At 43.1% G+C, this 17,971-nt stretch overlaps 1 protein-coding gene across 4 annotated transcripts in view; it reads left to right on the top strand.

Annotated features, from left to right (window-relative positions):
- CDK12 (cyclin dependent kinase 12) overlaps positions 1–16,995 on the top strand; it is a 322,745-nt gene extending 305,750 nt beyond the window's left edge. The window contains exons 15-18 of one of the 4 annotated variants that reach the window (XR_012231595.1): positions 11,376–11,422; positions 12,649–12,688; positions 13,693–13,769; positions 13,866–16,995. The gene's annotated coding sequence lies outside the window, so the exon portion shown is untranslated. The remainder of the gene's footprint in view (positions 1–11,375; positions 11,423–12,648; positions 12,689–13,692; positions 13,770–13,865) is intronic. The other 3 variants (XR_012231596.1, XR_012231597.1, XR_012231598.1) reach the window with 3 other exon arrangements.
- The last annotated feature ends 976 nt before the right edge of the window (positions 16,996–17,971 follow it).

Raw genomic sequence — 17,971 nt, forward strand, 5'->3', positions numbered from 1 at the left:
TTGAGGACTGGAGTTGGGGAACCCTGCACTATGACACATTTTTAAGATTATAAATAGCTATATTGTGCTGCAACCAATATGACTGTTCATGTATGATTCTTGTTTTGTCCACCACAGAAAAATGATAGAGGTCCAAAAACAGAAAAGGAAAAGAAATACATAAAAATATTGGATGTCTACTTTGAATTTGCATTGTGTATGTGTACTCATATGTGTGAGAACATACACTACAGTTGTGGCCAAAACTATTGACACCCCTGCAATTCTGTCAGATAATACTCAGTTTCTTCCTGAAAATGATTGCAAACACAAATTCTTTGTTATTATTATCTTCATTTAATTTGTCTTAAATGAAAAAAACACAAAAAGAATTGTCCTAAAGCCAAATTGGATATAATTCCACACCAAACATAAAAAAGAGGGTGGACAAAAGTATTGGCACTGTTCGAAAAATCATGTGATGCTTCTCTAATTTGTGTAATTAACAGCACCTGTAACTTACCTGTGGCACCTAACAGGTGTTGGCAATAACTAAATCACACTTGCAGCCAGTTGACATGGATTAAAGTTGACTCAACCTCTGTCCTGTGTCCTTGTGTGTACCACATTGAGCATGGAGAAAAGAAAGACGACCAAAGAACTGTCTGAGGACTTGAGAAACCAAATTGTGAGGAAGCATGAGCAATCTCAAGGCTACAAGTCCATCTCCAAAGACCTGAATGTTCCTGTGTCTACCGTGCGCAGTGTCATCAAGAAGTTTAAAGCCCATGGCACTGTGGCTAACCTCCCTAGATGTGGACGGAAAAGAAAAATTGACAAGAGATTTCAACGCAAGATTGTGCCGATGTTGGATAAAGAACCTCTACTAACATCCAAACAAGTTCAAGCTGCCCTGCAGTCCGAGGGTACAACAGTGTCAACCCGTACTATCCGTCGGCGTCTGAATGAAAAGGGACTGTATGGTAGGAGACCCAGGAAGACCCCACTTCTTACCCCGAGACATAAAAAAGCCAGGCTGGAGTTTGCTAAAACTTACCTGAAAATGCTAAAACGTTTTGGAAGAATGTTCTCTGGTCAGATGAGACAAAAGTAGAGCTTTTTGGGCAAAGGCATCAACATAGAGTTTACAGGAGAAAAAAAGAGGCATTCAAAGAAAAGGACATGGTCCCTACGGTCAAACATGGCGGAGGTTCCCTGATGTTTTGGGGTTGTTTTGCTGCCTCTGGCACTGGTCTGCTTGACCATGTGCATGGCATTATGAAGTCTGAAGACTACAAACAAATTTTGCAGCATAATGTAGGGCCCAGTGTGAGAAAGCTGGGTCTCCCTCAGAGGTCATGGGTCTTCCAGCAGGACAATGACCCAAAACACACTTCAAAAAGCACTAGAAAATGGTTTGAGAGAAAGCACTGGAGACTTCTAAGGTGGCCAGCAATGAGTCCAGACCTGAATCCCATAGAATACCTGTGGAGAGATCTAAAAATGGCAGTTTGGAGAAGGCACCCTTCAAATATCAGTAACCTGGAGCAGGTTGCCAAAGAAGAATGGTCTAAAATTCCAGCAGAGCATTGTAAGAAACTCATTGATGGTTACTGGAAGCGGTTGGTCGCAGTTATTTTGGCTAAAGGTTGTGCAACCAAGTATTAGGCTGAGGGTGCCAATACTTTTGTCTGGCACATTTTTGGAGCTTTGTGTGAAATGATCAATGTTTTGCTTTTTGCTTCATTCTCTTTTGTGTTTTTTCATTTAAGACAAATTAAATGAAGATAATAATACCTAAGAATTTGTGTTTGCAATCATTTTCAGGAAGAAACTGAGTATTATCTGACAGAATTGCAGGGGTGTCAATACTTTTGGCCATAACTGTATATGGACAAATGTATTGTGCCCCCTTACAGTAATGTACTGTAATGCCATGCGCCCGGAGAGGCCAAAGAGCGTTGATGACCCAGAAGTAAAGCCGGTGCATGCTCATTACAACACTTAAGTACTTTACAATATTCATGTGCAGGAACGAGATTTGAAGTGCTGTATGGATAATGTAGGACGCAACAACAACAGAAAACAATCAGGAGGGCATTGTCCAAGCTTAGGATAAAAGTTTGCAATCACTCTATGTGACTGTAGACTGCTGAATCATGACAGCGTGCTATGTGCATGTTGTCACGATTCCTTGGTATCCTTGATGCAATTTTCATACTTGCGGTCATGTGCAGACTAGACTTGTTCGGCTTTTCTCAATAGAAGAGTGTCTAACTAGCTAATAGTCTAGTTAGCATATGACTACAAGTATGCAAATCACTTATATGCCATCACAAGACAACCCAATCACATCGGGAGTACCAGGGAATCGCGACAGCATGCTTGCACGGCACACTGTCATCATTAGTCAGTCTGCAAAAAACATAGAATAACCACAGACTTTTGTCCCAAGCTTCAATGACCCCTTTAACAGGGCTTCCTGTTCAGTTCTCTACAACCTGTGGCTCTCTAAATATAGTGAAGCTATATGCTGGAAAATCAAGGACTAGAAACCACTGGACTAAATACAAGGGAATTTTTTTTTTATAACCGACTGGAAATTCAGTGCAAGGAAATTTTTGCTTTATGTGATGGTCAGTTTACACTCAGAATTTTATCGGGCAATGTAAAATTCTCTTTTTGCCTTGTAGTCAATGAAACAGGAGATGGACTTTGAGGTTCTCCACTGCTGTTCTCCTGCATTACCCTCTGCAGAGCAAAGATGCCCTATCTTTCAATATTAACGCTCCATCTCAAATCTCATCTGCTTGCTCAGCCATTTGACTTCAATTAATCACATCATCATATTGACAGAATATGCTTGTAATTGCTTATAAACTGCTCCCCAGGGAGGAAAGCATCATGTATGTGTTATTAACGTTTGTACTGATATAATAGGGCTCTGGGTAGTTTCATTCTATTTAAGTTAACAAATAACAAAGCAGTAATGTCCATACAGAATATTTACCATGACCCTCTAGTCTGAGGGCTAATTATTAATTAAAAATATCCATCTTGTACCGATACCTGATCAGATGAGTGCACAATTAGCAGGTATCACCCACAACTGATATTTTAATTTATTGGATTGGTCCATCATATATGCGTCCAGAAAAAATGTGTAGACACAACATCATTGGTACTACTTTCCTCCTGATGTAGAAGTGATCATCTCTGGACAACCCCTTTAATACCATCATGCAATGCAACAGCTCGTTTACAGGGGTTTATGTTATGATTAGGTAATCGAGGAGGATAGCAGGGGAATAGACTAGGCAACCAGATAACCAGAGAGGTTGATAACTTAGAGGATTGCAGACCCCTAAACTGACAACACAACTAAAATTAGCCGTGGGACATACCTACGATGCCCTAGATGCCTCGGCACAGCCAAAGAATTAACTAAGCCTAAAGAGAGAAAGGGGAAAGCTAAACTGCCCCGGAGTAGAACCCCAAAGGAATAGATAGCCCCCCGAACATATATTGCCGGTAAGACAAGATGAAGCACAAAACACAGGCAGAAAATAGAGTAAGCAAATGATGGGGCCCAAACTGTCTAGATAGGACAGGAAAGGATACTGTCTGCAATCACACAAAAAACCCTAAGAAAAATTCCAACACGTCTGATATGCAAAAATACTGAGGCCACACGACCTCTCCCCCACTAAATCAGAAATCTGGTGTGAACTGTATGCAAAACAAAAGATACTGATATAACAGGGGATTAGAAATACTGAAAAGACTGACATGAGCTGTGGCATATGGAACAGAGTCCAGCACAGGTCACAGCAGGGAACAAGGCTGAACTCACACCAGCAAACCTACTAAAATTTAAGAAGGGACTGGATGCCTTTTGTCATGGTCACGTGTGTCTGGGCGCAGATGATACCGCAAGGCGAACCCATAACACACGTGACCCTGGAAACACCGCCTCCAGTGGGGCGCATTTAAATAATAAAACGTGCAGGTGGATACGCCGCCTCCACCTGGCGAATTTAGGTATTACACGTTATACCATAAATCAAATAATAAAGGGGGAACCTGGGTAACTTTAACAATGGTGGGCCCTGCGATAGGGAATGGGGGACGTGGAGACCTCCTAAGCTCCCCTGAGCCAGCGTCCCTGCACTCCTCACATTCCCTAAACAGGCTCCGCACCTGTTGCCGCACGCGTACCTTTACGTCCTTGCTCAGCCTGACCCTAAACCCTCACTAGGGAATGGGTCGGTGCGGAGACTAATCCCACCACTGCACTAACACACATGAGGAAAGAGACAATACAGGGGAAACACCACTTAGCTTTGCTCTGTTGCGTGCGCTCTTAGCAACAGAGCCCTCCACCTGCGTGCGTCTTCTCCTCCACCCGGATCCATCACCATAACAAGATCCTTCACCTTAGTTCAGCCTTGGAGTAGAGTCCACCACCAGTTGCAGCTGCTTAGAACCAGAGTCCCAAGGATGAGTTCAGCTTCTGACACGAAGTCGAGCATGCTTGAGTCCAGTTCAGCAGCCAAGTCCCACATGGTGAGTGCCACTCTCCATAGTAGCCACTCCACCAGACCATGCAGACACCTCCCGCTGACACCATCACTGCGACTCCACCACGCCATGCCAGCCCTTTGTCCAGACACCATAGCTGAAACACGTCCCCCCTGGCTAAGCTGCGCAGGACTCCTCACCAGCTCCATCCTTCCTCCAGGCTCTCCAACTCAGAGTGAACACCAACTCACAATATCACAGGCAGTGAGTGAACACCCTGAGCACACCTTTATAGGGTGTCACACCTGAGCCATAATTAAGTGAACATTAACCTACCTAAGGTGCGATACCATTCCCCACCACCGGGCAACTTAGAATGAACGACACCACGTGTGATAATTCTAATGGCCACCGGGGGCAATCACGACACACTTTGGAACCAAAGGAAAAAAAGTTCACTTAATGCATTTAATACCGCCAGATCCAACACTGGATCATGACAGTACCCCCTCCTTAATGAGGGGCCTCTGGACCCTCAAGACCACCCCTCATTAGGGAAACCCCCACAGCGGGGACGCCCAGACCCTGAGTTCACCCCACCATTACCTGACACTTCAGGTTTATGACAAACGTACCGCTGGCATTGGCAATAAAGTTTATTTTGGAGGCACCACTCATCTCCATAGCGCCGACCTGGGAAACGAGTTTATGTATGTATGTTTGTTTGTTATGAGCTGATCAGGCTCCACAACACACTTCCACAGGATGTTTTTTGGTGGCACACATACACGCTCGTTCACACACAGGTCCGGACCTGAACGCTTATTGCATACATTCGTTTGTCATAATTGGTGAACTCATTCTGAACTAGACAGCAGAGGAGTCCCCCTGCATCACCACACTCACACCCCCGCTATTCACCAAGGGGTCACCACCCTCCAACCCTCTTCACCATGAGGACTGAGCCTCTTAGGGTTGGTTAATGGCGAGGGTAGAGATTTGTCCCTACTCCCCCGCAGCACACCTGCTGCACACACCAGGAGGAGAAGGGGACCGGGAAGTGGAGGAAATATACACTCGCTGGTCGCCTCCACACGACCAGGAGGGCGGCTTCTTCGATGGTATGAAGATTTGGCGTAAAACCCCGCGGACTATCACACCAGTCAGCTCACCATAGGGGCGTACCCCTTCACCTCGGGGAATACCAGGCAGCTCCGTGGGGCACCATTCCTCCCACCTGCCTGGGTGCGCCTGCCTGCATGAACCAGTCCTGCTCCCCAGCAGCGACTCTAGGGGGTTTTAGTACCATAGCCGCAGGAATATGGAGGAAAATATATATATACTCGCTGGTCGCCTCCACACGACCAGGAGGGGCAACATCGAAGATTTGGCATGAGCCCCGCGGACTATTCACCAATCTGCTCACTACAGGGACGTACCCCTTCACCTCGGGGAATACCAGGCAGCTCCGTGGGGCACCATTCCTCCCACCTGCCTGGGTGCGTCCCCTGTAAGAGCAAGTCCCGCTCCCCAGCAGCGACTACACACCTAGTCTGCTCACCACAGGGATGTACCCCTTCACCTCGGGGAATACCAGGCAGCTCCGTGGGGCACCATTCCTCCCACCTGCCTGGGTACCTCCCCGTGCAAGAGCAAGTCCCGCTCCCCAGCAGCGACTCTAGGGGCTTTTGCCAGACCGCAGCCGCCATTTTTGTTTCTCTGGTTATCTGAGCAGAGGCCCCAGACCCTGATAACTGCTGCTGCAGCGGCTTAAACACACCTTGCCGCTCCCCACTGCACCTCAGTGAGGACCGGCAGCAATTACCACAGGTCTCCACATGGCCGAAGCTCACCAGAAAAAAAAAGTATGGCCGGTGATAATGTCATGATCACGTGTGTCAGGACGCAGATGTTACCGCAAGGCGAACCCATAACACACGTGACCCTGGATACACCGCCTCCAGTGGGGCGCATTTAAATAATAAAACGTGCAGGTGGATACGCCGCCTCCACCTGGCAAATTTAGGTATTACACGTTATACATACAATAATCAAATAATAAAGGGGGAACCTGGGAAACTTTAACAATGGTGGGCCCTGCGATAGGGAATGGGGGACGTGGAGACCTCCTAAGCTCCCCTGAGCCAGTGTCCCTGCACTCCTCACATTCCCTAAACAGGCTCCGCACCTGTCGCCGCACGCGTACCTTTACGCCCTTGCTCACCCTGACCCTAAACCCTCACTAGGGAATGGGTCGGTGCGGAGACTAATCCCACCACTGCACTAACAACACACATGAGGAAAGAGACAATACAGGGGAAACACCACTTAGCTTTGCTCTGTTGCGTGCGCTCCTAGCAACAGAGCCCTCCACCTGCGTGCGTCTTCTCCTCCACCCGGATCCATCACCATAACAAGATCCTTCACCTTAGTGCAGCCTTGGAGCAGAGTCCACCACCAGTTGCAGCTGCTTAGAACCAGAGTCCCAAGGATGAGTTCAGCTTCTGACACGAAGTCGAGCATGCTTGAGTCCAGTTCAGCAGCCAAGTCCCACATGGTGAGTGCCACTCTCCATAGTAGCCACTCCACCAGACCATGCAGACACCTCCCGCTGACACCATCACTGCGACTCCACCACGCCATGCCAGCCCTTTGTCCAGACACCATAGCTGAAACACGTCCCCCCTGGCTAAGCTGCGCAGGACTCCTCACCAGCTCCATCCTTCCTCCAGGCTCTCCAACTCAGAGTGAACACCAACTCACAATATCACAGGCAGTGAGTGAACACCCTGAGCACACCTTTATAGGGTGTCACACCTGATCCATAATTAAGTGAACATTAACCTACCTAAGGTGCGATACCATTCCCCACCACCGGGCAACTTAGAATGAACGACACCACGTGTGATAATTCTAATGGCCACCGGGGGCAATCACGACACACTTTGGAACCAAAGGAAAAAAAGTTCACTTAATGCATTTAATACCGCCAGATCCAACACTGGATCATGACACCTTTCTTGAAAAGTATAATATTACAGGGTATATACAGTACACTAGTTTCCTTAGTGTTGCGTTGATCCAGGGAGCTAGTCTGATTGCCGTATGTGGAGTCGGGAAGGAATTTTTTTCCCCAATGTGAAGCTTACTGTTTGCCACATGGGTTTTTTTTTGCCTTCCTCTGGATCAACATGTTAGGGCAAGTTAGGATAGGATGGGTTGAACTAGATGGACTTAAAGTCTCCCTTCAACCTTAATTACTATGTTACTATGTTAGAAATCAGAGGAAAGCAAAAAAATGGATCAAATGCAAAAAGATTCAAGCAGACAAATAACTTATCTGAAAGATGCAGGACAAAGCAGGAGGCAAGCAGACTTCCAAAATGCTCAGGAAGAAAACCAAATCACCGGCAACCTGAGGGAAGGTTGCTCACTTAAATCTCTCCAGTCTGTAACACCTGACCTCCAATCATTCCGCTCAGGTGATTGACTTCTGTCAGCCAGACCAGCTCCATTACCAGCAGCAACCACCAGAGGGAGCCCAAACTCAGAAGCCAGGTCAAAAGTGTTCACAACAGGTTTATCTCACACACAAAGTGATAAATGTATGATATGTGGGGGTCCGACAGCTGGGATTGCCACTGAGCTCAAGAACAGTGGACCAAAGCTCCATGATATAAAAAGATCAGTAGTGTGCCAAAATGACCACCGCTATATTCACTTCCATGTGTCTTTGGGAGCAAAAGTTGGAACACTGCTCCCATTTACTGTGAATAGAGCAAGGGCCATGCATACATTTCAGGAGTCAGACCCACCACAGATTATACCAGATAAGTGACCATAGGATAGCTGATGACTGGTATTGGTCTTCAATTGGATGCACAATATTAAAAGTGTCCGATACATTACATGGTAGCAGTCAGGATACAGGAGGTGGGACAGTGCAAGCTACTATACGTGATGCTTTCATCAGAGCTAGTGATGCGCCACTATACTCATTGCTCGGGTTTTCCCGAGCATGCTCGGGTGCCCTCTGAGTAATTTGGCATGCTCGGAGATTTAATTTGTGTTGATGCAGCTGCATGATCTGTGGCTGCTGGACAGCCTGAATGCTGTAGATACTCTCTATTCTGGTTAATTGATAGAGCTCCCAAACGAGGCACCAACAGCAGTTAAAGTAAAAATTACCTGCTATCCATTGGTGACACAGACACCAATTAGGCACTAACAGTCACCTTTTCCTTAGATCAGGGGTCCCCAACCTGTAGCTCGGGAGCCACATGTGGCTCACGGTCCCATGAATTGTGGCTCGCGTCTTTCTGCCAGCTTAGTGCATTAGCTCCAGGTCTAGCAAACAGGTATAAAGAGTACATCTCAAAATGGTGAATTTTGTGAGTAGCCCTGCACAGAAGAGCAGATCTGGATGCACATTTACTGGTCTTAGAGGTTTAGAGATGTTTTAGGAATGGTACGCTGGAGGATGGTACTACGTGTTAGAGGAGGTGCTCAAAGCTGGATGTGACTCTCAAGGTCAGAAAGGTTGGGGACCACTGCTCTACAGTCTACACTATCTCCACATTCAGAAGTAGGACATGAAAAATTCAACTCTGTCTAATATGTCTTACCCTCCACAGTTCTGGAATGAAATTGGTTGTCTGGTAGATAGAAAGCTACAACACAGTATAAAAATAGTCTCTTAATAAAAGTCCAATGGTGACATAGTGTCAGACTTCTGTACAAAATTACTCAGGAATGAGTTGAAACATTGCAATAATAGATACATTTGATATAGTTTCTCTCTATCTTGAACTTAATCCCTTCACCTCTTGGCGATTTTCGTTTTCGTTTTTTCTTCCCCTTCTTCCAAGAACCATAACTTTTTACTATTTTTCCATCCACATAGCCCTATTAGGGTTTGTTTTTGCAAGACGAGTTGTACTTTTGAATAATACCAATCATTCTACCACATAGTGTACTGGAAAATGGGAAGGAGAAATCCAAGTGCTGTGAAATTGCAAAAAAAAAAGTGCAATTACACAATTGTTTTGTTTTTGTTTTCTTTTACCAGATTCACTATTTAGTAAAATTGACTTAGCAATATGATTGTCCAGGTCAGTGCAATTATACAGATAAAAAAAAAATATTTATGCTTAGCAAGTGGTAAAAAAAAATGTGGAAATTTGTAAGAAAAAGATTTGCTTTTGTTGCCATTTTTCATTTTTCGAGAAATGTGGCTGTGTGAGGGCTTATTGTGTGCCCTAAACTGACATTTTTGTTGATATCATTTTGAGATAGACACAATCTTTTGTTTGCATCTTATTGTTATTTACCAATCGGATTAATTTATTTTATAGTTGGATAAATCGGACATTTCTCAGCGAGATACCAAATATGTGTATTTTTTCCTGTTTTATTTTCAATGGGGAAAAAAGGGGGGGATTTGAATTTTATTTTTATTTTTAAAAGCTTATTTTTTTATTTTTTGTTTAGCTTTTCGCTGTATTTAACCCCTTCACCACCTTGAGTTTTTCCGTTTTTTTGCGCTTTCATTTTTTCCTCCCCTTCTCAGAGCCATAACTTTTTTTTGTTAATATAGCAGTGTGAGGATTTGTTTTTTGCGGACCGTGTTGCACTTTTGAATGATATCATTTATTTTACCATGTAGTGCACTGGAAAACAGGAAGAAAAATTCTAACTCCGGTGAAATTTTGCAAAAAAAAAAAAAGTGCCAGCGTAATTTCACAATTTCACAATTGTTTTTTGCTTTTTTATTTATAATGTTCACTAAGTACTAAAACTGACCTGCCATTATGATTCTCCGCGTCAGTATGAGTGCGCAACTACCAAACATGTGTAGATTCTTTTTTATTCAGGCGGTTAAAAAAAAATCCGAAATTTGTAAGAAAAAATTTTTTTGCTTATGTCGCTGTTTTCTGAGACCTGTAGCATCTCCGTTTTTTGGGATCTGGGGCTGGTTGAGGGCTTGTTTTTTGCGCCCTGAGCTGATGTTTTTATTGTTACTATTTTGAATTAGATGCGATGTTTTGATCGCCTGTTGTTGAATTTTATTGCAATGTTCTGGTGGTAAAAAAAAGTTTACACTTTTTCTTGTTACGCCATTTACTGATCGGATTAATTTACTTTATATTTTGATAGATCGCACCTTTCTGAAAGCAGCGATACGAAATATGTGTTTTTATTGTTTTATTTTCAAAGAGGCAAATGGCGGTGATTTGAACTTGTGTTTTTTTTATTTTTTAACTTTTTTTACTGTCTTCAATAGTGTCCTTAGGAGTACAGATAAGCGTTTTTTTTGTTTGTTTGTTTTTATTTTTTGGACCAAATCTGCATGTGAAAAAAAATCACAACACGCACTAGTTTCTTGCATATGTCGTATGAGACTCACCCATTGTGCAAAAGATCAGATACAATGTGAAGACACAATATAGCATCCAATTTTTACGGACACATAGGAATTCTTTAAGATAGGAAAATGGTCTTCCAAATGTTTAATAGCTGTCGGACGAGTCCTGGTTCATCTGCAAACAATGATCTGTGCATAAGACGTGTTTTTTCTAATATAGGAACAATGTGTGGGACATCAAGCAGTGTGTTGCAATGTATGGATCAGCCAATATAACATTGTATTGGCGATTTGGCAGCTTCATGGATGTAACAGGTTCCCTTTAAAGAGAATTTGCCTGTGTATGGGAGAGATGGCCAAGATGGCTGACGACTGTACGATTGGCTGAAGTATAGTTTGATCGATGGCCTCCTAATATATATGGTCGGCTGCTGGCGAGCGTATGAAAAATTGTTCAAGTTTCATCTTGAATACATGGGATAATTAATGATTTTGTTTGATTTTTGACCAGAAGAAGGCTGAAGGATAGAACTTGACCAAGAGGTTAGGCCTTAAAAGGTAACTACCATTTAAAAATATTTTTTATATATCATAGAGGTTGTTACGTACTACTGATTGGTGGGGATTCGGGTTCTGAGACCCCCGGTGATCGGTCAAGGTTATCGGACAGTTTGACCCAAACTATATGCTGTTCGATGCTGAAGGCCGCACTGAAGCTGGTCAGATCCATCATATCAGTCTCCTTCAGAGCAGCTCTTGCAAACGCTATAACAAAGAGGTTGGGAGCTCTGCGCTCCTTGATGAAGAGACCGGTCACCTCCAATAGACAGCAGCGGTAGCTAATTACCAAGGCAACAAATAGTACCCAACAAAATTAAAAATTCCTCTGCTTTTGAGAACGGAGAAGATATTTTATAGCAAGTGAATTGCAGCGATCCTTGTTTTCACAAGCATATTGCAATATTACTCATTTATGAAGATGAGACAACCCTTTTAAAGGACTTCGGTCTGTGGTATATAAGTATTAAATGGGGAGTTATCATAAAATAAAAACTAATAAAAATGGGTGCGTGGATGAACAACATGTTAATGGAAGGAATTTAGCTGTCATTGTCATGATTTAGCTAAATATGACTGCAGCTTTCCCTAAGGTTTGGAGGGGTCCGGAGGTTGTGAGCCATGATGGAGGCCATCAACACCCATACAAAATAAAAACAAAAAACTGATCAGTACCTCTGAACAGAATAATGCAAGTGTGAACAGGTGCAAGTGGCTACGACTTCATACTTTGCAAACAATAGAATACAACAGCCTCTTTAGCGGTAAGATAGACGCACCTTTTTTTTTTTCTGGGACCCTAAACCTAATATTTATTGAACATGCCTCTCCTAGGTGACAACACTACTATTCTTAGTGTAAATTACACCATAAAACTCCCTTGAGCAATCTGGCAAATTATGATATATTGCTAGAACCCAATACCTGGGACCCGTACCAATCTTTAGAATAAATGGGACACCGGTCCATCATATAGTTTAGCTGCATAGTGATGCTCCTATCATCTGTGCAGGGAATTACAACACATCTCTATGTACTTAAATGGTAACAAAGGGGAGGTACATACTGTATAGTAAAATTCACTATAGTGCAATAATACTGTCATGTCCCTTTAAATTATCAGTGACTTCTGTCACCATGACAATAAACAGCCAATAGGATTGCTGGATTTGAATTTGAAAAAACCCACAATCGTCAGTTATTCTCAGTCTGTTCTATCTCAGCAGAGAGTGAAGACGGACACCTGCAGCCACAACGACATTTCAGGTATAAACCTGTAATATAATATAAGTGACAGCTGATTTATCTCATCAAATATTCATACAGAATAACCCGAGATGTTCTGTTACTAATTGTTCTTATTTACCCCAATACTTCACATCGAGACATGCACATGATGAGGAGCTGGCGGCTGATACTCTGCTGTCACCACTTGTCACACCTTCCATCTGGATGGGTCCAATATTTATCATCAGCTCCGTCCTCCATATGGAACGGCGCCTGTAGAGCGGAGAACGGCCCAAAGTCTATTATTCTGAATAGTCCATGAAATAAAGTGCTCCATATACAACACATAATAATGGGGGAGGGCAGATATTGGATATATAACGTCACATCCTGCACATTGCCCAATGTTGTCTTTGCCCCGGCAATGCCTCCTAAACACACAGACAGTGTTTCCCAACGTTTCCAATAACAGCACACCCCGGGCAATGGCATCTGCCCAAGTGCCCAAAACCTATTCTGACTGTTCTGCTAGTTTATAGGATTTTGATAGATTTCAACACAAGTGAAGATCACAGCGGAGACCATGTGGACCGGACCTTCAGCCTGTGTTGGATCAGGTCAGATTCCTCACACTGTTAACCTTTCTCTGTCCCATGGTCAGACGGCGCCCGACAGCTCCACGTTTCTTTATCTTTGGGATGTGTCAGGTTTCCAGTAATTTTGGGGGTAAATAAAGAACTGCAGATATTTGCTGTAAAAAATACCAGAAAGCCAAACTGATCCCCAACAGAGGTTGAAAGCGCCGGTCTGAGCAAAACATGAGCTTCATAGGTAGAGAGGGAAATCCTGTCACTGGCCATGAAGGCTGCAGAATGATTGCATCTTTCATACACAAAACTCATTTTTCTACCTTCTTCTTACTGATGTTTCCATTCCCAACTCTTAGCGGGATGGTTAGAAATATAGCGATCAGTAGTGCCACTCTGTCACATCCTCTTTGTACGTTTATGGCTGATTCTTATATTTGGTTCTTTTCTCCTCAGTTAATTTCACACTGGAGGAGACGCTCAGAAGACTGGCCTTCTGCATGAAGCTTCTGCCATCACCCTACAATATGGAGGTTAGTGAGAAGATGACTATACTGCTGCCTTTAGTTTTACAGGGGTGGATAGGAATGTCTTATTACATGAATAAACTTAATCTGCCGTTTTCTTAGCGCCTCATGCCAATCAGCCCAGAAGAAATATACACCAAGGCATGAATATGAAGAGCAGCCTACACCATCCATGAAGACCCAGATCACAGAACAAGAAGCAAGGGCAATGTGGGCTAAAGAACTGTGTGTGGATCTGGATGAAGAGACCCCAAAAAGAATGAAGGAAAAAAAAAAAGGTCAACATCAAAATTAAGATCGGCACCAGAAGAGAGGCCACAAGAGTGGCCAGGACAAAGGCCAGAAGAAGCAGCAGGACAGAGGTCACAACAGAGGCCAGAAGAGAGGCCACAAGAGAGGACAGGGCAGAGGCAAGAAGAAGCAGCAGGACACAGGCCATGACATAAAAAGTAGTAATTACAGTACAAAATACTAGGAGTAAAAATGCAAAAAATACTAATATTATTAGTTATAACAGCAGGTTTGACCTAGCAATAAGTAACATAGGGAGTGGGACCTTATTATTTGTTGGGTGCGAAGCATTAATAATAATTAATAACAATATAAACAATTAGTTACAGTAGTATAAATAGGATATAGAGAAGTAGTTGTCATAACAAGGTAGTCAGCTGGTATTAATAGCTATTCTATTAATATAACTATATATATACATTTTATTAGAATTAGGCGGCTTGATCCGGGGTTCTAGGACTGATCGCCTTTTCCCGGGGTCAAGAAGGAATTTTTCCCTTCAGACACAGATTGGCTGAAAGTGTCCAAGGGTTTTTGCCTTCTTCTGGATCAACAGCATATACATAGTATAGTAGTAATATTTATAGTAGAAAAGTTAAAATAATCTTTTAATAGTAATAGCAAAAAAAATATTTATAAGGAAGAATAAAGGACAAAAAGCAAAAAAATAATTATAGTAGTTATTAAATAGGTATTTTAATAATAAAAATATAGTAATGATTTTAATTTTAATATTAGACTAGACATCTTAGATTACTTAAATGGAAATAATAATAATAATAATAATAATAATAATAATAAAAGCGTAAGGATAATAGTAACCGTAGTATTAGTTGTAGGGTTTGATCCAGGGTTCTAGAACTGATCGCCTTTTCCCGGAGTCAAGAAGGAATTTTTCCCTTCAGACACAGATTGGCTGAAAGTGTCCAAGGGTTTTTTGACTTCTTCTGGATCAACACCTTTAGACAAATAGGCTTTATTAATACCGGTTAGTGTAGTGTTAGTGTAGGGACCCATCTGAAGAGGTCGCCTTGTCGTTGGCAGATGGGCTCACACAATTTGACCAAAATATGCGCTATGAGCCTCACATTTCTAGGAGCTGTGTAATAAATATGGCCACTTACGTACTTGTGCTGGCAGAATTTTGTTGCCTCTTTTCCTTTTGCATTGCACCTACAACAGTTGCTCCTGCACATTTATTTCAGTTTGTTTGTGTTAGCTTACTTTCTTTCTGGATTCACACCTTTAGATATTGTGACCTTACAACTAGTTAGCAATAATTTAAGTATGGATGTAGGGTAAAATTAGTGATAATTTTAGATACTGAGAGAAATTATACAACAATTTGTGTTATTTTATTTTTTTAAGAAAACCACATTCACACATTTCCTTTATGCTTCCAAGTTTAATATCAAAGGCACCATATGAAGATTTAGATTCATTTTTAGCTTTTGATTCTTAGCTAGGTCTGCCTGATCCCTACAGAAATGTCAGTAGTAAATGGACAAACCTTACATTTGACACCCTTGGTCCATTGCATAACTGTAAAAAGCAACCATATAGCCCAACGCTGGAGTTATACTCAACAGCAGGGGTCCCCACCCTGTAGCTCGGGAGCCACATGTGGCTCGCTGTCCCATGAATTGTGGCTTGCGACTGTCTGCCAGCTTGGTGCATTAGGTCCAGGTCTAGCAAACAGGTATGAAGAGCACATCTCAAAATGGTGAATTTTGTGAGTAGCCCTGCACAGATGTGCAGATCTGGATGCACATTTACTGGTCTTAGGGGTTTAGAGATGTTTTAGGTATGGTACGCTGGAGGATGGTACTACCTGTTAGAGGAGGTGCTCAAAGCTGGATGTGACAGTGTATTGAGAGTCCTTGATGGGAGAATACTGAATGGGGGTATTGTGGGAACCCCTGGATCTCAGTGTACTGCTTTGGAGTGATTTCTGTGGAAAAGCTTTGGTTATCAATATACCAGTAATGGGGACTTTGGTTGACACTACTTTGAAGGGGGTGGGAGCTGGATGTGGCTCGTGACTCTCTCTGTAAGCTGAATGTGGCTTTCAAGGTCAGAAAGGCTGGGGACCACTGCCTTAGATTATAGGAAATACTTAGGATTTCCTTATAGTGTTTTGAAAATTTCCAAATGAAACAATCTCATATATGGTAATATTAAATATATGTTGCGACCCTAAAATGTCTAAAGCGGTCTCCTCTATTCTGCACACTAACTTGCCCTCTGGAAGGCAAGAGGCTTCAGCGTTCTGCGGCACACTAGGAGAATGCTAAAGCCTGTGCCCTCAGAAAGGCAAGTTAGTGTGCAGAATAGAGAAAGACCCCTGATGTCCTGGCTGACTAGTGACATCAGATCTATTGACAGAGAGAGGGAGAGGCAGAGTTTCGTTAAGTGCAGTCTTGCAACCATAGCACTTACTTAATTTACAAACCGCTAAAAATATGGATTTCTCAAGTTTCATGCAATGGATTGACAATATGAAGGTACCAATGGGTTCATCTCTCACTAGGCTTCGGGTACATCTAAGCAGTTTATGGGGGTTAAACTTATTGATAAATCCTCTTTTAAAATGTTGCGGTAAAGTATAACTCATGTGAAGTCTGCAGACCTCATTGTAGTACATGGTGTATTGGTAGATGGATCGGGGTGGGGAGTGCAATCAGTGCTGTCTATTCCATAGAACACATCAATATTTCAGCTTCTAAAACATTTCTGAGTCTTTTAATGTCATACGCTCCATTTGTTTGAGTCTGTGCCTTTCGTGTCATATGAAGTATATCTTGCATTGCGCTGCTGCCTCTATATAAAGTGGCTGCTTGACAGATTTGCTTCATTGTAGTGTATTGCAGCTCATCTATAGCATGAAACATTTAAAGAACATTTCCTGACAAATAAAATAATTATGTGTCCTTGAGTCCTCCTCTTCTGTCTGAACTGTAGTGAATAATTTCTTACTTGCATCTGAGAAAGCTTTTCTAGACTCCTGAATGGTATATCCGCCCCCATATGTAGTGATGAAACTACAATCACTGCTTTCTTCGGCTGAAAAGTATTCTGTTCAGGCCCAGACACTGATAGACCCCAATACAAAATTTGGAGCAGAGGGCCTTAAAGGGAACCTTACAGCTGATACATGCTGCCCGATCCGCAGGCAGCATGTATCAGGCACTGGTTGTATGATTTCAGCCAGAAATGTTTAACTCTGAAACATTGCAGCATTTTAGAGAAAAACATGATTTATTGCCCCCAGGGACCCAGCAGCACAGGAGCCTAGTCGGACAGCCTGGTCCCTTGTGGATTATCCCCGCCCATTTCCCTGGAGTGACAGGTCTCTCCCTGTGTGTACTTGTACAGGGAAAGATCTGAAACAAATATGACCCCAAGACAGCAGACACATTGCTGGAGAGTAATGATGGAGCCATACACGGAAATGGCAATATTTATCTATCCATCTGTCTATCCAGGAGCGGACATATCACCAGTGCAGCTGCACCGGTACCGGGGTGGAGAGGAGCCTGCTGACACAAGCGACTATGTCAACTGGATGTGCGTCCAAGGAGGAGCATTCAGTTGAAATGTATTGTGGCGCAGGGAACCCGCGCTGCAATACATGCTGCCAGCAGCTGACGGCGGCATGTCCGTGACTAGCGGTGCATGGCAGTGACATTATGTGCCATGGCGGAGAAGCCAAAGTCAACATCCGGCTCCCACGCGAACTGTAGAAGAGGACTCCTCGCAGTATGGGAGTGTGGCAGAAGGTGAGTAGTATTTTTTTAATGTATTACAAACAGGGCATATTATACCTGGATGAGGCACATTATACCAGGATGTGGGACATATGTACCTGTAATGGGCACATAAAGTATATACCTGTATGAGGCACATTATACCTGGAT

This window comes from Dendrobates tinctorius, unplaced genomic scaffold (genome assembly GCF_039654945.1).
Source record: "Dendrobates tinctorius isolate UK_male_01 unplaced genomic scaffold, ASM3965494v1 ptg000032l, whole genome shotgun sequence".
Classification (NCBI taxonomy): domain Eukaryota; kingdom Metazoa; phylum Chordata; class Amphibia; order Anura; family Dendrobatidae; genus Dendrobates; species Dendrobates tinctorius.